Source organism: Entelurus aequoreus, linkage group LG18 (assembly GCF_033978785.1).
Source record: "Entelurus aequoreus isolate RoL-2023_Sb linkage group LG18, RoL_Eaeq_v1.1, whole genome shotgun sequence".
NCBI lineage: Eukaryota > Metazoa > Chordata > Actinopteri > Syngnathiformes > Syngnathidae > Entelurus > Entelurus aequoreus.
This window is the reverse complement of record NC_084748.1, coordinates 29,982,570-29,997,565: the sequence shown is the minus strand read 5'-3', so window position 1 is coordinate 29,997,565 and position 14,996 is coordinate 29,982,570. Positions and strand designations below refer to the sequence as shown.

The window sequence follows — 14,996 nt, the reverse complement described above, 5'->3', positions numbered from 1 at the left end:
AGTGGCTCACTGGACCTCTTTCAGAGATGTGTGAAAATGGAAAAAGAAGAAGAAAAAATAATATATTTTAATATATTTTCTGTAATTCTTCCTAATTGTTAGAAATCACACTGTTTTTTTTTGTTTTTTGTTTTTTTTGTCCTGCCCAGCTTCTCAGGCAAATCATATAGCAGATGTAGATGCCCATATCGGCTGTTCAGATTTACTTTACAAAAGAGAAGTGTAGGATACTTCTCTTGTTGCCTTACTTGTATTTTGACTTTATTAAATGTATTTATATTATCATTTGGTGCAGCCGGGCCGGAGCAGGAGGGGATAGAAGGAGAAAAAAAGGAAGACAGAGGGGGGAATTGTGGGGACAAGAGGGGGATTAGACAGAGAGACAAAAACAACAACAGCAAACACAACAACAACAACAGAGCAACATCAGCAAATACGACATGTACAAATATGATGGTAAAAGTAATAGCAAATAAGCAGTTAGCGAAAATAAAAAATAATACAGAAATGACAATGAGCATTATTACACTGTTTATATTAAACATGCTTCACTGATGAGAGTATTTGGCAAGCACCGTTTTGTCCTACTGATTTCAGCGATCCTTGAACTCATCGTAGTTTGTTTACATGTATAACTTTCTCCGATGCTGCCACAGAAAGACGTGATTTATGCCACCCCTTCTTTGTCTCATTTTGTCCACCAAACATTTTATGCTGTGCATGAATGCACAGAGGTGAGCTTTGTTGATGTTATTGATTTGCTGGAGGGCTTATCAGGCATATTTGGTCAATCCATGACTGCAAGCTAATTGATGCTAAAATGCTATTTAGGCTAGCTGTATGTACAAGTTTTCAAGCGTTGACCGGTCCGCAGCTACAAAAAGGTTGGGGACCACTGGTAGGGTGACCATTTCCATTACACCAAAAAAGAGGACAATTTGCGGCATATGACACCAAAAAGGAGGACATTATGCGGCATATCAATAAATTACTATGGTGTACATAGGACTCTGGTATACTCTTATTTATAGTACAATTTTGAGTGGTTTAAAGATGATGTTTGTGTGGCTGAATAGGAAAAAATATTAAAGTCAAGTGTTTGTTAACAGTATTTGTATTTATTCAATACATTGTGGTGTTCAAAAAGTGACCACTGAGATGAATCTTTTCAAGTGCAGAGTGCCACAAAGCATAACATGTGTGGACTTAAATGTAAACAACAATTAACAGGTAACATATATAATTTTAAAAAAATGTGAGTAACATCAGACGTGCACACTGTGACCACACCAGCGTCACACCTGTCCCAAACCTGACATCATAACAATTTAAATGTTTTATTAAAATAATTTTCTGATATAAGTGATTTTGCCCTCTTACAATGACAATAACAAAAAAACATGTTTTTCATGACCTATGTGCTAGTATTGTATGTCTGGCTGCAGGTCCTGCCTTTAAAAGAAATGTTACACCTTTCAGAGATTACATTTAGTTCCTGTAACTTTCTGTCTGTAAAATACATCTTTTTATTAGCATTTATGAAATCTAGTGACAATATTTCATGAATAATATCCCTAGATTAACATTCTTAATAAATGGCAGTAAAATAAGCACACATCTGATTGAGGAGTGAGAGTGTTACAACCTGGCATTTACACAATGTGTGGCGTTGGGGTTGTCCGACTTTTTGTGCGACCTTAAACGCAGCACTGGCTAAGTGCCATGAGTGCGTGTGTTAGTGCAGGTGAGACAGAGCGAGCGGCTTCTGTTGAAACGACGGATGACAACTTTGGTTTAAGCCTGGTTTGTATGGCAGAAAATGACCAGTTTTTATAGATACAAGTTTTTTTTACTCATGTTTTTGGTGTGGTTACAAACGGTTTTGCTCAATAAAGTGATTGATGGAATTCCTGTCCGTAAAGTGTCTCGACAGACGATAATTGAACTGTGTTGACAAAGATTGTTTTATTCATTAGGGCCACTCTTGTTGTCACCTGTCACTCACAGAGTTGCATTGCAAAATCATACAGAATAAATTGTAATGTGTTTATTTTGTTTAAAGTTCAGATGGGATTTTTGATTTCCTGCGCGGCATTAATTTGCTGTGCGCTGAGGACGCGCGAGCAGTGCGCCATTGCGCAGGCGCGCACCTTAGAGGGAACGTTGGACCCTTGTTTACCTTTTTAACCAATGATAAGCAGATTTGTATCCGACACCGCTCTTAGCCAATCATTTGATATATTACTGCGTTGGGGGCATTTTTTTACGGTCTATGATTGGCTATTGCGCTGCAGCCCAGCAAAGATGAAAAAACTCCGCTCTTCAAGCCTAGTGCCTCAAAAAGGAGGACAAAAACGTGTCCGGCTTGATGCTGCGCCGGACGCCGGACAGGGCATTAAAAATCCGGACTGTCCGGCCTAAATCTGGACACCTGGTCACCCTAACTACTGATCTAGCGCATTGGTTTGGATCTTAGTACATCAGGCCCTTTGAAGGCTCGACAAAAAAAAAAGACTCACACATTAAGTTTAAAGGGAAACTTAAACAATTATTATGAAAGACAAGAAGACAAAAGTTGTTTTTTTTCTTTTTGCTTTCTAACATTTAAGAAATCAGCTTCTTTGAGGTGGCTAGCAATGCCGCTAATGGGAACAATCAATTCTAACTCTAAAACACTTTAAAAATGCATTTTAAAACCGTCAGTAATACTTCACTTACGTCTCGTAACTTGTATAAAAACCAAACTGTGGCAACATTGTTATTGAAAGAGCAAACACTGAGGAACTCTTTTTCTATCGTAGTAATACATCAACATGCTTCGGTATTAGCTGTCGAAATAGCTTGTCTCCAAGTTCCATATTTGCAGCTTTGTATCGCTTTCACCTCAATCTGCCGGCTTCCGTCTGCTCCAACTCTCACTCTTCCTTCGTGCTCGCTTCTATAAGCAACAATATATTTAGCTTCAAAAGAATAAGGTTGTAAATAGAGATGTCCGATAATGGCTTTTTTGCCGATATCCGATATTCTGATATTGTCCAACTCTTAATTACCGATTCTGATATCAACCGATACCGATATATACAGTCGTGGAATTAACACATTATTATGCCTAATTTTGTTGTGATTCCCCGCTGGATGCATTAAACAATGTAACAAGGTTTTCCAAAATAAATCAACTCAAGTTATGGAAAAAAATGCCAACATGGCACTGCCATATTTATTATTGAAGTCACAAAGTGCATGATTTTTTTTAACATGCCTCAAAACAGCAGCTTGGAATTTGGGACATGCTCTCCCTCAGAGAGCATGAGGAGGTTGAGGTGGGCGGGGTTGGGGCGGGGGCGGGGGGTGTATATTGTAGCGTCCCGGAAGAGTTAGTGCTGCAAGGGGTTCTGGGTATTTGTTCTGTTGTGTTTATGTTGTGTTACGGTGCGAAAGTTCTCCCGAAATGTGTTTTTCATTATTGTTTGGTGTGGGTTCACAGTGTGGCGCATATTTGTAACAGTGTTAAAGTTGTTTATACGTCCACCCTCAGTGTGACCTGTATGGCTGTTGACCAGGTATGCTATGCATTCAATTGTGTGTGTGAAAAACCGTAGATATTATGTGACTGGGCCGGCACGCAAAGGCAGTGCCTTTAAGGCACGCCCCCAATATTGTTGTCTAGGTGGAAATCGGGAGAAATTCGGGAGAATGGTTGCACCGGGAGATTTTCGGGAGGGGCACTGAAATTCGGGAGTCTCCCGGGAAAATCGGGAGGATTGGCAAGTATGACTGGGAGACGCAACTGCTCTGTATTTCTCCCTACGTGCGTTTACCACTCCGTACAGCGGCGTTTTAAAAAGTCATAAATTGTACTTTTTGAAACCGATGCCGAAAATTTCCGATATTACATTTGAAAGCATTTATCGGCCGATAATATCGGCGGTCCGATAATATCGGACATCTCTAGTTGTAAATCCTCAATTGTCCAAAAGTAATCGTCTTTGTTGTTTGTTCCCAAGTCTGCCATGTATAGAAAACACACTCAAAATTGATTCAGGAAGTAGGAACAAACATTTGTTGCCAGAAGTCAGACGTGTGCTGCTATGGAAACAGAAATCAATGCGTGGAAGAAGTCAGTTTAGTCATTGATTAAAATGACTAAAACACAGTAAATATTGTACATCTTACATATTGTTATGAACGTGTCTGTTACTACATCATATATAAACTTGCAGTGTGTATACAAAAAGTTGATGGAGGGTTTTGAAGTTGTCTTAGAGGACTTTGAAGTATATTATCGGCCAATAAATGCTTTAAAATGTAATATCGGAAATTATCGGTATCTGTTTCAACCTCCCGATATTCCCGGGAGACTCCCGAATTTCAGTGCCCCTCCCGAAAATCTCCCGGGGCAACCATTCTCCTGATTTCCACCCGGACAACAATATTGGGGGCGTGCCTTAAAGGCACTGCCTCTAGCGTCCTCTACAACCTGTCGTCACGTCCGCTTTTCCTCCATACAAACAGCGTGTTGGCCCAGTCACATAACATATGCGGCTTTTACACACACACACAAGTGAATGCAAGCATACTTGGTCAACAGCCATACAGGTCACACTGAGGGTTGCCGTATAAACAACTTTAACAGTGTTACAAATATGCGCCACACTGTGAACCCACACCAAACAAGAATGACAAACACATTTCGGGAGAACATCCGCACCGCAACACAACATAAACACAACAGAACAAATACCACGCTACAATATTCACCCCCTGCTACCAAACCCCGCCACCCCAACCCCGCCCACCTCAACCCCGCCCCCCATCTCCCGAATTCGGAGGTCTCAAGGTTGGCAAGTATGCTCTAGTATACTCTGGACTGAAGCTGTGTGCCTTCATTGTTTTTGTAGCTGTTGTTTTGAGGCATGTTTAAAAAAAAATTTAAAAAAATAATGCACTTTGTGAAAGTCAAAGTATAGTATTTCCCATAGTTGTAGTCGGTATTAGGATTATCTCAGGGAGAGCATGTCCCAAATTCCAAGCTGCTGTTTTGAGGCATGTTAAAAAAAATAATGCACTTTGTGACTTCAATAATAAATATGGCAGTGCCATGTTGGCACTTTTTTCCATAACTGGAGTTGAAGTTGTTCTCTTATTTTGGAAATCCTTGTTTTTGATTGATTGATTGAAACTTGTATTAGTAGATTGCACAGTACAGTACATATTCCGTACAATTGACCACTAAATGGTAATAACACCCCAATAAGTTTTTCAACTTGTTTAAGTAGGGGTACACGTTAATCAATTCATGGTAAAGTTACATTGTTTAATGCATCCACAACAAAATTAGGAATAATAATAATATGTTAATTCCACGACTGTATATATCGGTATCGGTTAATATCAGAATCGGTAATTAAGAGTTGGACATTATCGGAATATCGGATATCGGCAAAAAAGCCATTATTGGACATCTCTACTTTGGAGGCTGCACCGGTGACTCCCATTAGCCGCATCTTTCAAGCATTTTTTAATCGTGTCCTTGTCTCTCATAAATATTGTGAACGATAGGCAAAATTCCCAAAAAAGTGCAGTTCCCCTTTAATGGCAAAGACTACTTCCTGACACTGTACACTACTGCCATCTAACATCTTAGAATTGCAACTGCACGCAAAGTCTGCTATTTAACACTTGAAGTGTAAGAAAATATGGACAGCTCAGTGTTAAATGTCGAAACAAATGATTAAACAATTAACGTTGTTTAATTTAAAAAACATTGTTTTTCCATAAAAAGTGTGTGAAAAATGTTAAAGTGGGAGGGCTCAAATAGCAATCCTGCCGAGGGCCAGAATTTAGCCAGGCAACAAATGACTGAAACGTGTGTTTGAGTATATTTGAAATTAAAAGCCTATTGAAACCCACTACTACCGACCACGCAGTCTGATAGTTTATATATCAATGATGAAATCTTAACATTGCAACACATGCCAATACGGCCGGGTTAACTTATAAAGTGCAATTTTAAATTTCCCGGGAAATATCCGGCTGAAAACGTCTCGGTATGATGACGTTTGCGCGTGACGTCACGGATTGTAGCAGACATTTTGGAACAGCACGGTGGCCAGCTTAAGTCGTCCGTTTTCATCGCAAAATTCCACAGTATTGTGGACATCTGTGTTGGTGAATCTTTTGCAATTTGTTTAATGAACAATGGAGACAGCAAAGAAGAAAGCTGTAGGTGGGATCGGTGTATTAGCGGCTGGCTACAGCAACACAACCAGGAGGACTTTGAGTTGGATAGCAGACGCGCTATCCGACGCTAGCCGCCGACCGCACCGATGATCGTGGTGAAGTCCTCCGTCGCGCCGTCGATCGCTGGAACGCAGGTGAGCACGGGTGGTGATGAGCAGATGAGGGCTGGCGTAGGTGGAGAGCTAATGTTTTTAGCATAGCTCTGTCGAGGTCCCGCAGCTAAGTTAGCTTCAATGGCGTCGTTAGCAACAGCATTGCTAGGCTTCGCCAGGCGGGATAGCATTAACCGTGTGGTTACAGGTCCAGGGTTTGGTTCGGTGTTTCCTGATAGTAGAAGTAATAGTAGTATTGTTGATCTTCTGTCTATCCTTCCAGTCAGGGGCTTATTTCTTCTGTTTCCATCTGCAGTTAAGCATGATGCTATCACGTTAGCTCCGTAGCTAAAGTGTTTCGCCGATGTATTGTCGTGGGGATAAAAGTCTCTGTGAATGTCCATTTCGCGTTCTCGACTCTCATTTTCAAGAGGATATAGTATCCGAGGTGGTTTAGAATACAAATCCGTGATCCACAATAGAAAAAGGAGAAAGTGTGGAATCTAATGAGCCCTTGTACCTAAGTTACGGTCAGAGCGAAAAAAGATACGTCCTGCACTGCACTCTAATTCTTCACTCTCACTTTCCTCATCCACGAATCTTTCATCCTCGCTCAAATAAATGGGGTAATCGTCGCTTTCTTGGTCCGAATCGCTCTCGCTGCTGGTGGGAATGATTGTAAACAATGTGCAGATGTGAGGCGCTCCACAACCTGTGACGTCACGCTACTTCCGGTACAGGCAAGGCTTTTTTATCAGCGACCAAAAGTTGCGAACTTTATCGTCGATGTTCTCTACTAAATCCTTTCAGCAAAAATATGGCAATATCATGAAATTATCAAGTATGACACATAGAATAGACCTGCTATCCCCGTTTAAATAAGAACATTTCATTTCAGTAGGCCTTTAAATGTATTTGTCTTAAAAAATTTAAAAAAAAACCTAAAAGACAAAACACATTTTATGGAGATGTTATGATTTTCTACTCACAACTCCATTTCCAAGCCTGTGGGTATAAATGTGATGTGTCTCTCAATTGATCCCTTCTAGTAAGACAGAGGAGGAGCAGAGAGGAAAGGAGGAGGAGAAAGAGAAAGGAGGATGGAGGATGGAGCTGACTTGCATGGGATGCTGATGCTGTTGCATGCTGCCTCCATCCCTCCCTCTCTCTCTCTCCCTCGCCCATGGTTTGGAGGAGGAAGAAGAAAAAGAAGAAGAAGAAGAAGAAGAAAAAAACAAGGAGTGGTTGTGTGATTCCCGCTTAGCTCACGAGACAGAAAGAAACGGCATGAGGGTGGAGGAAGAGGAGGAGGAAGAGTAGGAAGAGGAGGAAGAAGGGGGGGAGGGCGTTACCCCCCCTCCACCCCCCCCAGCACTTCAGCATGGATCCAATGTGGAGACAAACGGAGCGGCTTCTCTCCTACCGAGCGGTAAGTTGAATATCTCTCTTGTTTTATTTTGTAGCCATCGTTTGAATGGTGCGGGAGTGAAAAGAATAGGCAAACAACAATGTCAGCTCCTGACGGAGGCGCCACTTTATGACAACGTGATCCTTCAAGTGGATTCAACGCGACCGAAACGGTTCCAAATGAGGTTCTGATTGGACGGGAGCAAACATGAAGATTGGACCCCATGATGGTAATAACGCAGCTAGAGGAGCGAGGCGTCTTGGCGGGGCAAGAAATCCAAAATAGAAAGGCACTTAAAATACTAGTATAATATTCTATTTTGAGCGATGAGGCGATATTAGGTGGTGCTTGCCACTACACCCGTGGACAGGTGAGGGTGCTGGCTATGTGCTGCAACCCTGAGCAAGAGCCCAATTGTGACAATGGAAGAGAACCCATACAGTATAATAAAGTTTGAGGCTAAAAAGTTAGGAGAAAGGCAGAGATCTGCACATATCCACTTGTATATATTCATTCAAAACGTTATCATGAATGATGTTATATGTGGTGACTATTGTCATGCAGTGTACTGTAGCAGGTTTACAGCGTCATCATCATCATCATCCTCGTCATCATCCTAGCAGCCGCCTTTAGTTCCGAGCAATTAAGCAGCAATGCAGCATGCACTCGCTCTGGTGTTTGCCTCCACATGTAAAATGTCAGGTATACAGGCTGTGTATATATATATATATATATATGTAGAGTAATAGGCCTGTGGTAGGACACACCATAGGACCCTGCAGACTGAGCATCATGCATTAAGGCCCTCCAGCTGGAGCCAGTTCACTTTTAATCAAGTCAATTGAGGAAACTGATTCCCTCCTAAATGGGAAAAACCAGATGTCTTTTTGCCGCGAAATAAAGTTAGCGCGACGCAGCGCAGCAATAAATGAAAGGCTAATCATGTGAATATGTGGATGCGGGAGGAGGTCATGTGACGTAAATGTTAAAAGTGCACCCCCTCCCCCTGGAAAAGAAAGGAAGGAAGGAAGGAAGGAAGGAAGGAAGGAAGGAAGGGGGATGATGGAGCATCCCAATGGTTGGTCGGTGGCTGGGTGACACGCATCGGGGCCGGTTTAATGAAAAGGGCGGCAAGTCAGGTGTGTTTTAACACCTTTGAGAAGCTCGAAGACTCGGACATTTGGACGGAAGGATGACAATAAGAGGACTTTTTTCTTTTTGTCCACACCCGTTTTATACATTAAATTCCAATGGCAGAAATGCTAAAGAAAGGTAAAACATTGTTTAATTAATTAATTAAAGTGCCAATGATTGTCACACACACACTAGGTGTGGTGAAATTTGTCCTCTGCATCTGACCCATCCCCTTGTTCACCCCCTGGGTGGTGAGGGGAGCAGTGAGCAGCAGCGGTGGCCGCGCCCGGGAATCATTTTTAGTGATTTAACCCCCAATTCCAACCCTTGATGCTGAGTGCCAAGCAGGGAGGTAATGGGTCCCATTTTTATAGTCTTTGGTATGACTCGGCCGGGGTTTGAACTCACGACCTACCGATCTCAGGGCGGACACTCTAACCACTAGGCCACTGAGTAGGGTAATAATATATCAAATAATAATAAAGTCACACAATCGTGTCAAGCATCAGTTTCTGCAAGCGTCAGCGTGGGCTCTGATACGAACACCGCAGCAAGTGACAATAAGTCCAAATCTGATGAAATCCCAAACGTAAAACAACAAGCCTGACTCACGTTTCAAGGAGGATGATTGTTGGTAAGGTGGGGGTGAACATGGAGAGCAGTGGCACTTCCGAGCCAACTGTGACAAAATCAGCGCATGGTGATAGATAGATAGATAGATAGATAGATAGATAGATAGATAGATAGATAGATAGATAGATAGATAGATAGATAGATAGATAGATAGATAGATAGATAGTACTTTATTGATTCCTTCAGGAGAGTTCCCTCAGGAAAATTAAAAAAATAAATTAAATAAAACAAAAATACAGTCCACTAACCGTACGTTAGCCCGCATGCTAATGTGCTGACGTAACTTCACTCCATCTACATTCCACCGGTGTATATTGTAGGGAAGTCGAGTCTTATCTCCAATTGCCACTCAAACACTTCCTGTTCGCAACCCCGTTTAGCTGCTTCGCTAGACTAGACTAGCATGTAAACAAAGGGGTCCGTTTCCACGAGAAAAGCGGACTAAGATTAAAACATTGCTCTAACGTAGTAACCATTTAATAAAAAATCATAGTAAAAGTTTTTGCATGGTATTGTCTGTATATGCGGTATAGTACATACCATCGCGCTCCGATGAAGAATTTGTACCTCTAAATGTGGTGAGTTGGCTGTATTTATTCCACAAAAAAAATTAAATGTCAGATAAAAAGAAAAAACAAAATTGAAAAGCATTAATTTTCAATTTTAGAATGTAACTCCCCGCACAAACCTACTCTTTTTTTATATTTCATCTACAACCCGTTTAGGCGGAAAACTACAGTAGCATGTGAGAACTAAATCACTACTTATCCCCCCTGGTGTGAATATAAACAGTATTACAGTGTCACCGTCCCATGAAGCAAATTCATTTTGAAGTTTGTTTTGTTTTTTTCAGAAACACAAAGTCAAAACTGATAAATTTAGGCCCTTTAGGCAACACACTAGTCGGGCCTGAATCCACTGCATAAATACATAATTACTACTGTATTGCAGAGTGATACAATGAAATATTTTCTTTACTTCTATTAAGTAAAGAACATGAATAACAGTATTTGAGTATGATCACATTTGAGGATATGACACACTGTTGAAAATAACGGGTGTTGCACAATCTAACTGTATTTGTTCCAGAAGCTACAGGTGGCACAAGTGTACATGTCAAATGTAACGTGTACAAAAGCAGTCATTTTATTACTATAGACATGGTAATGGTTAGAGTTTGACTTCAAACATGTTTACAAAAAGATAAAGAACATTTTCATTAAAATACACTATAAATAATACCAAAAAATTATAATACTAATAAAATAAAACATTTATATATTTTAAACTAATAAATACAACAATTATAATGATGATGATAATTATAATAATAATAATAATAATGTATTTCATTTATAGGCATCTTTTAAAAAAAACAGTATAACATAAAACCGACATTTGAAAAATGCCACAATGGAATCACAGTGAAGTACTTGATACTCCAATGTGACGTCTCATGTTCACACTTGCATGCACCCTTCAACATGTCCGAAAAGGAGCGGGAAGAAGCAGAGCTTATTTCTTCCCCCCCCCCCCCCCCCCCCCCCCCTTCTCCATGTCTCGGGAATTACTACTAATGTGTGCCTTGTACACCTGTTTACCTTTTTATTATTATTTAAAGAAAATGGTTAAAAAAAAAAGTGTAGTAAGTCAATAGGGTTGGTTGATATACTGTGGCTTGTTCAATATTAAAAAGTATATCATTGAAATTAAAAATAAATACATTGATGTTTGAGTGTGTATAAGTAATCAGATGTTTAAAAGCATTAATAGTAGTAAGGTGTAATGTTAGTAAAACATTTCTCCGGAGGGAGCTGTCCTCGGTGCTGATGCAACATGCCGTCAACTCCCCGCCCACTCTTTACCCATGGATGCCCCCCCACTCCCCCGCCCTCACCCACCCCTACTTCCACGATGGATGCCGTTTGATTGACAAGAACTGCTCCCCTAATTGGCGAACCTGTAGTCTGAATGTATTCTCCCCGAGGAGGGTGGGCGCCCGGCGTTGAGGAAGCGTTCGTAAAAAGGAAGGGATTGAGAGCGTGAATGAAAGGTAGGGGGGAGAGGGGGGGTCAGGGCGAGGTAAGAAGCAAACATGTGTTTGGTAATTCGTCTAATTGATGATACTACCCCCCCCCCCCCCTCAACCACCCCTTCTGTCCGTGCTCTGTATGCAATACAAAAGGAGCATATAGCTTATGCATGTGTTTACTGAGATGCACTCAGGTGATAAGCGTATTTTGGTATTTATTTTTTTAAAGGCCGCTGCATTGTTACTGTCTTCACATGTGTCCTGTCTTATAGGCGCTGCTGACCCTTCGGCCTCGCTGGAAAAGACGACGGCGTGCACTCTCGACCACGGGTATTCTTGGGTTGATAATACAGATGTGGATGTTATTGCTTGAGAATACGCGTAGTCGAGTGGAGGCTTTGTCAGCGTCGCCGGGCCTCAAGCGGGCGTTGGTCAAACAGAAGGTGGGGCGGGGGAGGTGATGATGATGATGGTCCTGGGGGGCTTTTAATGGCTAAGCTTTAACCAGAATGCAATCATCATCAAATCCACTCGCTTCAATGCTGATTTCATTTAGCACCCTAGGTTTATCAAGCGCGCCCCTCTTAGCACCTGTGGAGGAAATGAGTTTGCGAGGATCTCCTGCATGAGGCGACCTCCTGCACTATAAGATCAAGCCCACCCTGAATCCCACCCCCACCCCCCTCCACCCAAAGCTCCTCCAAGGCATTAGTTCAGGGAGATTAACACCGAAGTCACATGTTAATTACAAACCTTCTCTTGTCAGTCAGCCGTGCCCCGAGAGAAGAGACCATAATCTCATCACCGGTGAGAGGATTTTGTCAGACTCTTTTCACCAACCATTTTGCAGGATTGTACACATAAAAGGCAGAAAACTGATCCATTGATGTTGACATAATTATCTTTGTATGATGCAATATCGATGTACATAACGCTGCATTGTCTACACTAATAAATACAACATATTATGTTATTTTCATGGCAGAATGTAATGATTTGGTATACACATACATGTGTATATACATATATATGTACATAAACATATATATGTGTACATATAGATATGTATATATATATATATATATATATATATTTATATATATATATATATATATATATATATATAATATATATATATATATATGTATAAATGTATATATACATATGTACATATCCACACACACACACATATATATATATATATATATATAAAAATAAATAAATATATGTATAAAATTAAAAATATATATATATACGTTAGGTCAGGGAAAAACACAGGCTATTTCATCCCTACAAGCCTGTTTCGCAGGTTTCCCTGCTCTTCAGGGGATTTTATTGAAGTGTCTGTGGTTGTTACATATATACCCTACATATATATGTAACAACCACAGACACATATATACCCCATATATAAGTAACAACCACAGACATTTCAATAAACTCCCCCGAAGAGCAGGGAAACCTGCGAAACAGGCTCTTTTTTGTGAAGAGACTTGCCTCCCAAGCACAGCGTTCTTCGCCGCAGTTTGTTTTTTTCTTTTTACGCGTGTTTGGTTGGCAGTTAATAGTGTTGAAATGTTACTTCAAATATTGCATCTTGCCACCACAGAGACGTACCAGTGATGGCAAAGAGGGGGGGAAAATGCTCCAATACTACTATACGGTAAAAATGTACCAAGATTTCACAGCGCAACATTAATGAACAGTAAAACAACAATTGTGAAGTTACAGCACATTGTTGTAATTTTATTGCAATTAACTGTAAAATCCCAGCTCTGCAGTTACAGTAAATTGCTGTAAAGATACTTCACATTACTGCGAAAATATTGCAACTATTAGTGATTTATATAATTAACGATTATAGTTAGAGATGTCCGATAAATACTTTAGAATGTAATATCGGAGATTATCGGTATCGTTTTTTTTATTATCGGTATCGTTTTTTTTGTTATTTTTTTTATTTTATTAAATCAACATAAAAAACACAAGATACACTTACAATTAGTGCACCAACCCAAAAAACCTCCCTCCCCCATTTACACTCATTCACACAAAAGGGTTGTTTCTTGCTGTTATTAATATTCTGGTTCCTACATTATATATCAATATATATCAATACAGTCTGCAAGGGATACAGTCCGTAAGCACACATGATAGTGCGTGCTGCTGGTCCACTAATAGTACTAACCTTTAACAGTTAATTTTACTAGGGATGTCCGATAATGGCTTTTTGCCGATATCCGATATTCCGATATTGTCCAACTCTTTAATTACCGATACCGATATCAACCGATACAGATATCAACCGATATATACAGTCGTGGAATTAACACATTATTATGCCTAATTTGGACAACCAGGTATGGTGAAGATGAGGTACTTTTACAAAAAATGTATAAAATAAAATAAGATAAATACATTTAAAAAATTTCTTGAATAAAAAAGAAAGTAAAACAATATAAAAACAGTTACATAGAAACTAGTAATTAATGAAAATGAGTAAAATTAACTGTTAAAGGTTAGTACTATTAGTGGACCAGCAGCACACACAATCATGTGTGCTTACGGACTGTATCCCTTGCAGACTGTATTGATATATATTGATATATAATGTAGGAACCAGAATATTAATAACAGAAAGAAACAACCCTTTTGTGTGAATGAGTGTAAATGGGGGAGGGAGGTTTTTTGGGTTAGTGCACTAATTGTAAGTGTGTCTTGTGTTTTTTATGTTGATTTAATTTAAAAAAATAAAATTAAAAAATGATACAGATAATAAAAAAAACGATTACGATAATTTCCGATATTACATTTTAACGCGTTTATCGGCTGATAATATCGGCAGGCCGATATTTCCGGACATTTCAAAATTTTACTCATTTTCATTAATTACTAGTTTCTATGTAACTGTTTTTATATTGTTTTACTTTCTTTTTTATTCAAGAAAATGTTTTTAATTTATGTATCTTATTTTATTTTTTTTTAAAAGGACCTTATCTTCACCATACCCGGTTGTCCAAATTAGGCATAATAATGTGTTAATCCCACGACTGTATATATTGGTATCGGTTGATATCGGTATCGGGTTTGGTCAATATCGGAATATCGGATATCGTCAAAAAGCCATTATCGGACATCCCTAATTATAGTTCATTTCAACTTATTGTAATTAACTGTAAAATCCCAGCTCTGCACTTACAGTAAATTGCTGTAAAGATACTTCACATTACTGCGAAAATATTGCGACTATTAGTCAGTCATTTATATAGTTAACTATTATTATAGGTCATTTCAACCTATTGTAATTAACTGTAAAATACAGCATTTAATGTTATTGTAAATAACTGTAAAATCACGGCTCGGTGGTTACAGTAAATGACTTTAAATGTGACTGTGACAGTAATGCAACCGTCACTACATTATGCTTACTTTCCAGTGTACCACCAGTACTACTATT

The 14,996-nt window shown here is 39.6% G+C and overlaps 1 long non-coding RNA gene across 1 annotated transcript in view; it reads left to right on the top strand.

The window, feature by feature from the left end:
- The window catches only part of LOC133634009 (uncharacterized), a 39,338-nt gene extending 26,846 nt beyond the window's left edge, over positions 1–12,492 (top strand). Inside the window, exons 2-3 of the long non-coding RNA XR_009821864.1 lie at positions 7,382–7,761; positions 11,812–12,492. This is a non-coding gene — a long non-coding RNA (uncharacterized LOC133634009). The remainder of the gene's footprint in view (positions 1–7,381; positions 7,762–11,811) is intronic.
- The last annotated feature ends 2,504 nt before the right edge of the window (positions 12,493–14,996 follow it).